Source organism: Pteropus vampyrus, unplaced genomic scaffold (assembly GCF_000151845.1).
Source record: "Pteropus vampyrus isolate Shadow unplaced genomic scaffold, Pvam_2.0 Scaffold572, whole genome shotgun sequence".
NCBI lineage: Eukaryota > Metazoa > Chordata > Mammalia > Chiroptera > Pteropodidae > Pteropus > Pteropus vampyrus.
This window is the reverse complement of record NW_011889353.1, coordinates 846,546-858,678: the sequence shown is the minus strand read 5'-3', so window position 1 is coordinate 858,678 and position 12,133 is coordinate 846,546.

Sequence of the window (12,133 nt, the reverse complement as noted above, 5' to 3'; positions counted from 1 at the left end):
ACAAAATTTATACCTTGGATTGAATCCTCACAATATATAATCATTGTTTTCTAACTAGCTCTCAAATTACAAGCCTTCAAAGTGAATATATTAAGAATGATGAAATTTCATGCATTTCATGTGCCATGAATGATTAGCCAGTGCACATATTTTAAGGATCACAAAATTTATGCTTCATTTATTTAGGTTCATAAAATATGCAGATACTGGGTTTTAAATTGTTCTAATAATTTTTTAACTTGTTTATCAAGATTTTCAGTTTTTAAAGGGCAGGGCCCTAGTGTTTTGTTTTTCTCTTTGAGCTAACACAATGTTGAATAAAAAAATATTCAACATTTCTTTATTTTTACATTAGAGGTATACGATCAATTTTTTTAAAAAAACATGAACTTTAAGAAATTCCTTTATTTTATCAAAAGTTAACGTCTCAATCCAGGTGCAGAGAAATAGCTCATTCCTGTAGCTATAGTTTTATTTATTTTTAAATTTCAATTATTACTGAAACTTGAACTAGTTTCCTGTTGCAAAGAACTAATATTTAAAAGGTTAGACCCCCTGCCCCCAAAATGTCTTTCTGTGTCCCTTGGGAGAGACTTGGAATGCTCAATTGTCAAGTCAGTTGGACACAAGTAAATTCAGGTCCCTTTGTAAAACTTTGCTAAAGGGTCCCTGTTCAACCCCTGACATCCCCACTCTCACCCTGCCTCGAAGCTCCTAATGCACAGTATGGGAGAAGTGTTCTTTGAGGGCCCACCAAGAACTGTAGCTGCTATTTGGAAGCTCCAGGACTGAGTATTTCATGTTGGTTCACCTTACTACCACAGGGAGTGGTAGGGAGAGAAAGTTTTCCATCTGAGACTCTGCCCTAGAGTCACGGTTCTCTGATTTTCTAAGCCCTATCCAGTTCACTGACTTTCGCCTGCAGCACAGGCTTACTAGAGAGAAAGAACCAGTGAGCAAGATGGCTGGTTATGAATTCTTTTGTTTTCCCTGAGGCGGAGCCCAAGTCCCACTTTTTCTTCTTCATATGGTATTTCCGGAACTGTCATGGTGTCAGCTGCATGATGGGAGTTGCCAGTATTTGCAATGAGGTGAGATTATAATGATATTATAATTAGCCAAATGTCTACTTTAGCCAAAGATAATGTCTAGGCTGGAAAAGACTGGTTTTGGTTTATTCCCCCTCCTGGGGCTAAAACAGGGAGGGAGGTCTGAGGAAAGGAAAAAATTTCCAGAGCCATAGCCTGGAGCAGTAGGGGCTTTCCCTGCACTGCCTGTCCTGCCTCAGTATAACCAGAAAGCACACTGACCTCACATTGTAATACTAACAGTAACCACCACTACTTTTTCTTGAGTACTTAATTATGTGCCAGGTCCTGGAAAGTACACTATATACATTTTCTCCCTTAATCCTTGTGCTGGCTAGTTTCTGGCCCCTCAACCCCTTCTCAAAGCCAGCTCTGCTCTGTTCTGTGTGCCAGGAAGCTGAACCCTACAAGCTATACCTCCCAGGCTCACTCACCTTCTGACTGTCATTTCAACCAATGGGCGACACCAGCAGGCAGTGGGAGGGTAGGATCAGAGAAACACCAGGAAATGTCTTCCTCATTCCCTCCACGCTTCCAGCTGCATCTCCAGCCTTAGCTGTGTCCTTCCACACCATAGTGCCCTTGCTTCCGCCCCCTCCACGCCCACCTCTTCCCCCTTCCAGCTCTCTGTGGCTCAGGGCACACTATTCCTCCCTTTGTCCTTTTCAGCCTTAAGAATGATAATGCTTCCTGCTGCTACTTGTCTCTGAGTGCCTTAACAACCCTTTTTGTTCCCTCATCCTTGCTCCTACCTCTGTAAGTAATCTGTTCATTTGAATAATCTGGATGAAATCAATTTCCTGCCAGGACCTTACCAATGTAATCCTCAAAACAAGCTAAAGTATTATCTTCCCTATTTTACCTGGCATACAGAGATGAGGTCACTCGTCCAGTGTCACACAACAAACAAACACATACCTATGTATTTCAAAGCCTGCATGTTTAATCATATCACACTGTCTGGCCTTTTGATCTAACCAGAATGATCACTTTGGAATCGAGAAGACCTGAGGACTATCAAGTGGCCAATACACAAGTGACCCTTTGAGAAGCAGAAGCAAAGATCTTCAGAAGAAGTAGCAAAGATTGATATAGCTTAGCAATTAGTCTAGAACAAAGGGAATGGAACCACTCAAAGATGGACAGAGTGCGCCAAGTGAGGACATAAACAAAATTGTGGTTTTATAGAGTAGAACCATAGCTGTCTAGTTGAGCAGTGCATTGCTATGTCCAGGGATGTAGTTTCTCAGTTCCCCAGTTCATTTGTTGAAATATTTATTGAAAATTTACTATAGTCTTGGCACTGAGGATAGGTATTTGGGGTAAAAAGTACAGACTGCCTTCAAGAAGCTCACAGTTTGGGAAGATACATGTGTAAAAAACACCCTTAAATGATCAGGAATGGCTCAGAAATGGAAGCAAGTGTAAGTTTCAGCAGTCCTGGTGTGCCACAGGGACATGGCAGGCCCTGTTACTGGGAAATCACGAGAATTTCATTAGAAGGGACAATGCTCGAGCAGAGATTTGAAAGGCGAAAAGAAGTACGCTAGGCAGAAAAGGACCTGGGGATTATATTTCTGGAAGGAGAGCATGTGTCAAGGCACAGAAACATTAACCATACTGTGTCTTTGAAGATCTCTGAGTATTTTTTCATGACTAAAACATGCATTACGCGGGAGGGAGAGAATGGTGGGAGATGAGGTAGAAAGAAAGGAACCAGAGAAAAGAACCTGAAATAAATATACAGCAATTTTGAGCAAGTACTGTTGCATCCAGCATACATTTAAAAATGGAACTATTTTAGAAGGCAAAGACCAGCCAAGAGAATCAAGGGATATAAGAGCTGGTGGGAGCAAGGGTGGGAGGAAAGGCCTGAGAGAGCCATGTCAGTCTTAGATCTGGCTTCTAGCCACTCGTAGGTGGGAGATGTGACTAATTCTAAATGAAGGATTGGTGATTAAGCAAGAGAACATGTGTGTGATTTATATATTGCTATTAGTCATTTACGTACCTATATAGTCACATTTGGTAACCTGGTACGTAAACCTAGTATGTTTAGTTCAAAAACAGTCATATTTTCATTCCTCTCAATTTCTCGGTTATATAGTGCACCATCACTGAACTCAAGTATGGGGCAACTTGGTAACTGAACCTGGATGGCCTAACCAGTCACTCTTAAGTCGTGGACTATTATACCTCAGTTGAATTGCCAGCCACCCGTGGGTTCAGTCCAATCTAGCAAGTGTTTATTGGATTTTTTCATTGTTTTAGGTACTTGGGATATGTGGTAACCAGCCTCCAAGATGGCTCCAAATGACCCCTGCCTCCTGTAATTTACTCCCAGGATTGGTTTTTGTGACTAATAGAAAACAACAGATGTGATAATGAGATGTCACTCCTGAGATTAGATTATAAAAGACACTGCAGCTTCTATTTTGGTCACTGTCACTCTCTTTCTCTTGGATGATTCACTCTGGGAGGAGCCATGTTGTAAGCAGCCTTATAGAGAGGGTCCTGTGGAAAGAGACTGTAGCTTCCTGCCAACAGTCATACAAGCGAACTTTGAAGCAGATCTTGCAGTCCCAGTTTAGTCTCCAAAGGCTGCAATCCTGCCGACAGCATGACTATAACCTCATGAGAGACCCAGAGGTAGTAAAGTTGCTCCCAAATTCCAACCTTCATAAACTGTGAGAAGTAACTATTTTAGACACTAAGAATTGAAGTAATTTGTTATAGTCTTGAGAATATTATGTTTGGTCACAGACATTGCTCATTTTACTGTTTCCTAAACAGGTGATGTCTTCAGTTTAAATATCTGCTAAACAAGATGTGCAATGACCAAAGAAGTCATATGTTTAAAAGCTATCTGGATTTTAAAAGGAAAAGAAAAAGGAGGTACATCTATATGCAGCTTTATGAAGAGATTTCTGACATGTGAGTGACAAAAAAATCAAGTTGTATAATATGATTCCACTTATGTTAATTATTCTAGGCATATTTTTAGAATAGATTTAAGACTTTGTTTATAACATATAGGCAATAAATGCTCATTGTAGAAAATTAGAAAATACACATAAACAGACGTAATTATGGGTAATCTACTTCCACTTTCATCTTGTTATTCGGCGATAATTATTAACAATTTAGTGTATATTAAGAGACAATGTAGTGTAGTAGAACCAACACTTAGACACAGATTGACCTGGATATGTTTCCCAAGTTGACTACTTCTTAGAAATTATTTTACATCTTGGTACCTCAGAAATCTTATTTGTAAAATGGAGATAACAATGGTACTATGCAAACGTATATAAAATATAATCAGATTGTACTGTTTATATGGATTTATAATCCGTCCACTTAATATGAGGCAAGTATCTTTTTAGATAGCCCATGTGCATGGATTGGAAGAATTAATATTGTTAAAATGTCCATTCTTTCCAATCCTTACTGAAATTCCAATAGTGTTTATCACAGAAATAGAAAAAAAATCCTAAAATTCATATGGAATCACAAGAGATTGCAAATACTCAAAACGATTTTGAACAAGAACAAAGCTGAAGGCATTGATCTCAAAGTAATCAAAAGAGTATGATACTGGCATAAAAACACATATATAGACCAATGGAACAGAATAGGGAGCCCAGAAATAAATCCATGCATATATGGTCAACTGGCCTTCAACAGGGGTACCAAGAACACACAATACAGAAAGGATAGTCTCTTCAATAAGTGCTACTGAGAAATTGGATATTTACATGCAGAAAAGTGAAGTTGGACCATTATCACATCATATACAAAAATCAACAAAAATGGATTAAAAACTTACATAAGGCTTGGAACTATAAAATTCATAGAAGAAAACATGAGGAAAAAAACTTTTCTTAACTTTGGTCTGAGAAATGATTTTTTTGGATATGATCCCCAAAGCACAAAATAGAAAAATGAGTTTCATCAAACCGAAAACCTCTGTACAACAAAGAAAACAATCAACAGAGTAAAGAGACAAACTACAAATGGAAGGAAATATTTGTAAACCATACATCTGATAAGGGTTAATACCCAAAATGTATAAGGAACTTAACTCAATAGCATAAAAACAAATGACTTGATTAAAAAAATGGGCAAAAGACTTGAATAGACATTTTTCAAAAGAAGACATATAAATGACCAACAGGTATAAGAAAAGGTGCTCGACATCTTAGTCCTCAGGGAAATGCAAACCAAAACTACAGTGAGATATCTCACACCTGTTAGGATAGCTTTTTTCAAAAAGACAAAAGATAACAAGTGTTGATGAGTTGTAGATTGATTCAGCCTTTATAAAAAACAGAATGGAGGCTCCTCACAAAAATTAAAAACAAAACTGTCATATGATCCAGCAATCCTACTTCTGGGTAGATATCTAAAGGAAATGAAATCAGTGTCTCAAAGAGATATCTGCACTACCATATTTATTGCAGCATTATTTACGATAGCCAAGATATAGAAACAATGTACATGTCCACCAGCAGATGAATGGATAAAGAAAACATATATATATATATAATGGAATATTATTTATCCTTAAGAAGAGAAACAAATTCTGTTGTTTGTGACAACATAAATGAACCTGGAAGACATTATGCTAAGGGAAATAATCCAGATGCAGAAAGACAAACACTGCATGATTTCATATGTAGAATCTAAAAAGCTCAAACTCATAAAAACAGAGTAGAATGGTGGTTGCCAAGGGCTAAGGGTGGGAAAAATAGGTAGATGTTGGTCAAAAGGTACAAAAATTCAGTTATGCAGAATGAATCAATTCTGTGGATTTAATATACAACATTGTGACTATAGTTAATAATACTGTATTGTATACTTGAAATTTGCTAAGAGTATAGATCTTAAGTGTTCTCACTTCCAAAAACAATCTTAACTATATGAGGTGATAAATATGTCAATTAGCTTCATTGTGGTGATAATTTTTCAGTGTGTATGAAGTCATAACTTTGTATACTTCAAACACATATAATTATTTGTCAAAAAATTAAGTCAATACGTGACAAATATCTTTTAAAAATAATCTAAGTAATCTATTTTTTGGGCATGCCAAAATATGTTTAACCAATATCTTAATATTTTTTCTATTTTTATTGTATTACAAATAATCTGAACTAATATTTTAGTTTTATGATTTCTTTTTTACTGGATTTGTTTCCATAGTTAAAAAAATAATAAATTGATAAAGAAGATGTAGTGTACACACACACACACACACACACACACACACACACACACACACAATGGAGCACTACTCAGCCATAAAAAAGATGAAATGTTGCCATTTGCAACAACATACATGGATTTGGAGATTATGCTAATCTCCAAATGGAAATAAGTCATGGCAAAGGACAAAACCATATAATTTCACTCATATTTGGAATATAAAAAAAGAAATGAATGAACAAAAAAACAAACATAAATACAGACAACAGATTGGTGGCTACTAAGAGGGGTGAGAGGGAGGACAAAATGGGTAAAGGGGATCAAATGTATGGTGAGGATGGAAACTAGACTTTTGGTGGTAAGCGTACTATAGTATATACAGCTATTGAATTATAATGTTGTACATCTGAACTTATATAATGTTATTAACCAATGTTACTTCAATAAAAGTAAATAAATAAATAAATAAAATAATGATAACTTAAGTGGCTCGCTCCTTTGGGCTGTGTTTCATTCTCTTGACTCCACCTTTGACTTGGTAGCAGAGTGTATTTTCATTCTTTAGTAAATGTCTGTATAATATGACTAAGTGATACTACTACTCTACAGTCTTTATGTAAACAGGTGACTACTTTACAAAAACTACCAGTATGAGACCCAGTCCCTTACCCTTTCCCTGTTCATCTCCTACTTCTTCGCTTCCTGCCTTGTTGAGGCTCCTACACCACCCAACATTTGCCTTATTTCTCTAGCCCTCCTTTCTGAACTCTGGTCAGAGGAGCAACCTGGTTGTACCATCACATGCCTCACAATGGTGCTAGGCTGTTATATGTCACTGCCCACAGCTTTGCCAGTATTGGTTCAGTCAAGAAAGGGTCTAACTCCAGAGTGATCTAGACCACAAAATCCTTAAGAGATAGGTAACCATGACCAAGTTCTCATTTCTTGTTGCTAGCTTCTGACCTGGCTTGAACTGTACTTTCCCTCTGTGTTAGAATACCAGATACAAACACCAGGGATCCAATTCTGGAATGGTGGCAGGAGGAGCTCCTCAGACCTGCTCCCCAATAGAATTGCTTCTTATAGACAGGTTAAACAACTATAACTGGTGAAAATTATTTTTAAAAACCATTAAAAATCTCTGGAGATTGTCCAAAGGGCATAAAACAAATGAAGAAACACTTATTCAAGAAAATTTCTAAATTTCAGTAAGAACCATGAGAGCTTGTGGTACCTGAGCTATGACTTCTCCCTGCCTCTCCCTAATCCCAGCTCAGTGTGACAGGAGCTCCATTCCAGGTTGTCATGGCAAAGCATATGGTTCTCTATTGCCCCAGCTCCCAGACAAAGACTGGTATCTTTCCTGGAGTGCAGGCTACCAGCATTTCTCAATTCCTCAGGTCTATGTTGCAGGGGCCAAATTCCAAGTGAGTACAGCCATGAAACTGGGAGCTCCCTTCCTTCACCCATCCCTTCTGCTAGGACAGAGGCTCTACCCTAGACATGGCAGGTCAAGAATACCGGGCCCCCACTGCCCATGTCCCAGCTTGCTTAGAGGGCAAGGTTTCACTCTGGAGAGACAAGCCCAAAATCTCTGCTCCTGCTCCTCATGCTGCTCACAAAGCAGGAATGTCACTTTGTGAGAACTGTGCCACTATTCCCACCACCAGCTCTAAAGGTTTTCCCACAAAAAGAGGAAGGCCATAAGAACAGACAGCTCTCCCCAAAACTGATTTTATTTGAAGCGGAGTGTGGTGAAGTTCATGGCTAAGAATGCTCTTGGAAACATCACTTTGTAGTGATAAGCAATAAAAGGAGGCTGGTAGCTCCATGAGATGAACGAATTAAATCATAGGTCAGCTGATTACCAGAAAAAAAAAAAACAGGATAGAGACAGCTAAAAGCAGCCCTTCTGGAGTGGGAACAAACTTCAAAGACTGGCCTCAAAATTGCTCCTGCAAAGGGGTCTGGAGCGATTTATGTAGCAGGATATTGCTAAAAACGGTGGAGCAACCAACATGCGATTAATGCAGCCTAACAGCTGGCTGTGATACCAATAGAGGCAGACAGCTTAACAGAGAGGTCAGGATAAAAGAGAGCTCTGCTAAAATTACTATCTTCTCAGGGTGATTGTGGAAATGCCCAAATTGTGCCCTGAACATCAACTTCAGAGACTTCACACTGAGGAAAACAGATTTCCCTAAAATAGTCCAGCTAAATTACTAAACAAATAAATAAGCAAACAACATGACACAGCCCCAGACGGGTAGGGGAGAACCAGTCTCTAGCTTTGCTAAAATATATTATTAAAATGTCTAGTTTTCAAAAAAAATTTTCAAGATATGCAAAGAAACAGGAAAGTGTGACCCATGCCCAAGGCAAAAAAGAGCAGGCCACCAAAACTGCCTGAGAAGGCCCAGGTGTCAGACTTAACAAAAACTTCAAAGTAGTTATCATAAATGTTAAAAGAACTAAAGGAAACAAGCTTAAAGAAATAAAAGAAGGTATGATGACAACGTCTCATCAAATAGAGACTATCAATAAAGGGACAGAAATTACGATATACATAACTAAATAGAAAATCTAGATTTGAAATGTACAACAACCAAAAAGAAAAGTAGATTTAAACTGGCAAAAGAAAGAATCAGAAAACTTGAACATAGATCAATATAAATAATGCAGTCTGAATAACAGAAAAAAGAATGAAGAAAATGACCAGATACTCTGAGAAATATGGGACACTATTAAATGCATCAACATATGCATAATCGGAATACCAGAATGAGAAGAGAAAAAAGAGCAGAAAAAAAAATTCAAAGAAAAAAAATAGCTGAAAGCTCTCCAAATTTGATGAAAAATGTTAATCTTAAAAAATAAACACATTTGGAGGACTCACATCTATAATCAAGACTGTGTGGTGCAAAATAGTCATGGGGATGTAAAGTGTAGCATAAGTAATATAGTTAATATTGTAATAACTATGCATGGTGTCAGATGGATACTAGATTTATCAAGGTGATCATAAATTATATAAATGTGTAATCACTGTTGTACACCTGAAACTAATATAATATTGTATGACAACTGTAATTGAAAAAAATTTTAATTATTAAAAAAAGACATGGTACTAGTATAGGTTAGAAATATAGATCAATGGAATCTAATTGAGAGTTGAGGAATAAACCATCACATTTATGGTCAATTGATTTTCATCAAGGGTACCAAGAAAATTCAACAGTACCATTTCAACAAATGGTACTGTTACAACTGTCTATAGCCACATGCAATACAATGAAATTGGACACCTTCCTTATATTGTACACAAAAATTGACTCAATATGGATCAGAGATATAAATGTAAGAGCTAAAACTATAAAACTATTAGAAGAAAAATAGGAGTAAATATTTGTGCCCTTGCATTATGCTAAGCTGTCTTAGATATGACATCAGAAGCACAAGTGACACAATAATCAATAGATTGGAATTGATCAATACTAAAAACTTTTGGGCTTCAATGAGACACCATCGGAATGGAAGAGAATATTTGCAAATCATATCTGATAAAAGACTTGTATCAAGAATATATAAAGGACTCCTTCAACTCAGTAATAAAAGACAACTAACCGCAATTTAAAAATGGGCAGAGGATTTGAATAGATATTTCTCCAAAGGAAAGATATATAAGTGATCATTAAGCACATTAAAAGTGCCCAGATGATTAGCCATGAGATAAAAGCAAATTAAAACCAAAATGAGATATAACTTTACATCCACCATAACCTACTAGGCTATAATCAAAAAGACAACAAAGATTGTGAGGAAATTGGAACCTCCGTACATTGCTAGTAGGGATATAAAATGGTGCAGCCAGTTTGGAAAATCATCTGGCAGTTCTTCAAAAGGTTAAAGCATGCAGTTACCATAGTACTCAGCAATTCCACTCATAAGTATATAACCAAGAGAAATGAAAATATATGTCCACACAAAAACATACAAAAGTGAGTAGAGCAGCATTGTACATAATAAGCCAAAAAGTGAAAATAATCCAAATGTCCATCAACTGATTAATGGATAAATAAAATATGGTATATCCATACAATGAAATATCATTTGACAATAAAAAAGGATGAAGTATCAATATATGCTACAACATGGATGAACCTTGAAAGCATATGCTAAGTGAAAAAAGCCAAGTGCAAAAGCCCACAATTGTATGATTCTATTTGTGTGAAATCTCCAAAATAGGAAAATCGACAGGGATAGAAAATTGATTAATGATTCCTTAGGTCTGGTGAGAAGGTTGGGGGGAACTGAAGTGTGACTGCTAATGGGTATAGTGTTTTGGGGGATTGGGGGAATGATGAAAATGCCCTGAAACTGATGATTACACAACACCATGAATATACTAAAAACATTGTTTATTTAAATAGATAAATTATATGGTATGTGAATCATATCTCAATAAATCTGTTGTATTAAAAAAAAAAAAAGCAGCAGTCTTGTAGAAAGAAGACAGCTAATGGACACTCTGGAATTGAAAAAGTATAGAACTGATCATTTATCCCCCTCCTCCATCTCTGCCTTCAAACCACCTGGTTCTGTTTCCTTTGAGTCTATGGCACATATTAAAATATTTAGAAAATAGAATTTTTGTTTCTTTTACATGGCTGATATCTTTCCTCTCATTACCTACCTTGCAAATTGCATCTTTCTATCAATACTGTTGATGTGACAGGATTAACACAGGCTGATTAGTTTGTGCTCCCCTATGTAAACACCTGAAAACTCATGTATCCCACAACACTCTGTCAAAAAACTCTGTGCTGCATTAGAATGGTTTCTTGCAGACAGGTTAAAAGATCAATTTACACATTGAATTTGAGGATATATATGTCTGTGTATCAACCGCATATTTAAGAAATGGTCTACACATGCACACCTGGTTTATGTGTATTTGTTATGCAGTGTCTATTGCTTTTGACTGCCATTTTTTAAACTCTTGGAATTCAGCTCTTACAGTAGAACTTTATATTGGCTACGGAAAAACTGCCTTGCATAAAAGTGTTTAAGTTCAATTGAATAATGAAAAGTAAAATGTTTTCTGCCATAATTTATAGATTACAAAGAATTTGGCAAATGGTTGATCTGGATAGCAGAGAAAGTTCTTGAAATAGTCAAAGAGAATGACTCCAATTTCCTCAATATAACCTGCTCACAAAAGGCAACATCACAGCTTCATTATCTTGTTTGAGAATACCTCTAGAGTCATAACCCATATGGTGCAGTCTCGGAATGGATTCATATTAGAAGCACTTCTCAAACAGTCATTTCAGTTTTACTCCTCTAAAAATTTAAAAGAATCTAAGTTAAAATTTGTGGTTAATCTTTGAACCCTCTGCCCTCAACTCCTCTCTAGCACCCAGTAAATCCTGGGGGCTTCACATACTCCTCTGCAGCTCCTTCCCTTTTGCCCCTCTAATGAGTGATCCACCACTCCACACCTTCATTCCCCACCCCATTCCCAGACATGCAGTTGGCAGCGGAGGCAAAGGAGGAGGCTACAGGGCAACACCCGAATGATTTTGTCTAGTTGAATTTCAGTCATGTTGAGTTTCTGAGGTTTTGGATTTTATGTTAGTGTTTTATTGTGTATTTTTTAAAATAAGGATTTGTTAAAAAAAAAATCTTTAAAAAAGTGTGCTATTATCCTTTAGCAAGTTATCTTTTTATAGATAGTGGCTTGTGTTTTCCTCACTGAGGTCCCTTATTCCACTCCTCATCTGCATCTGAGCATTATCATCACCGCATTCCTCTTCCTCTACCACATTCATTTGTAT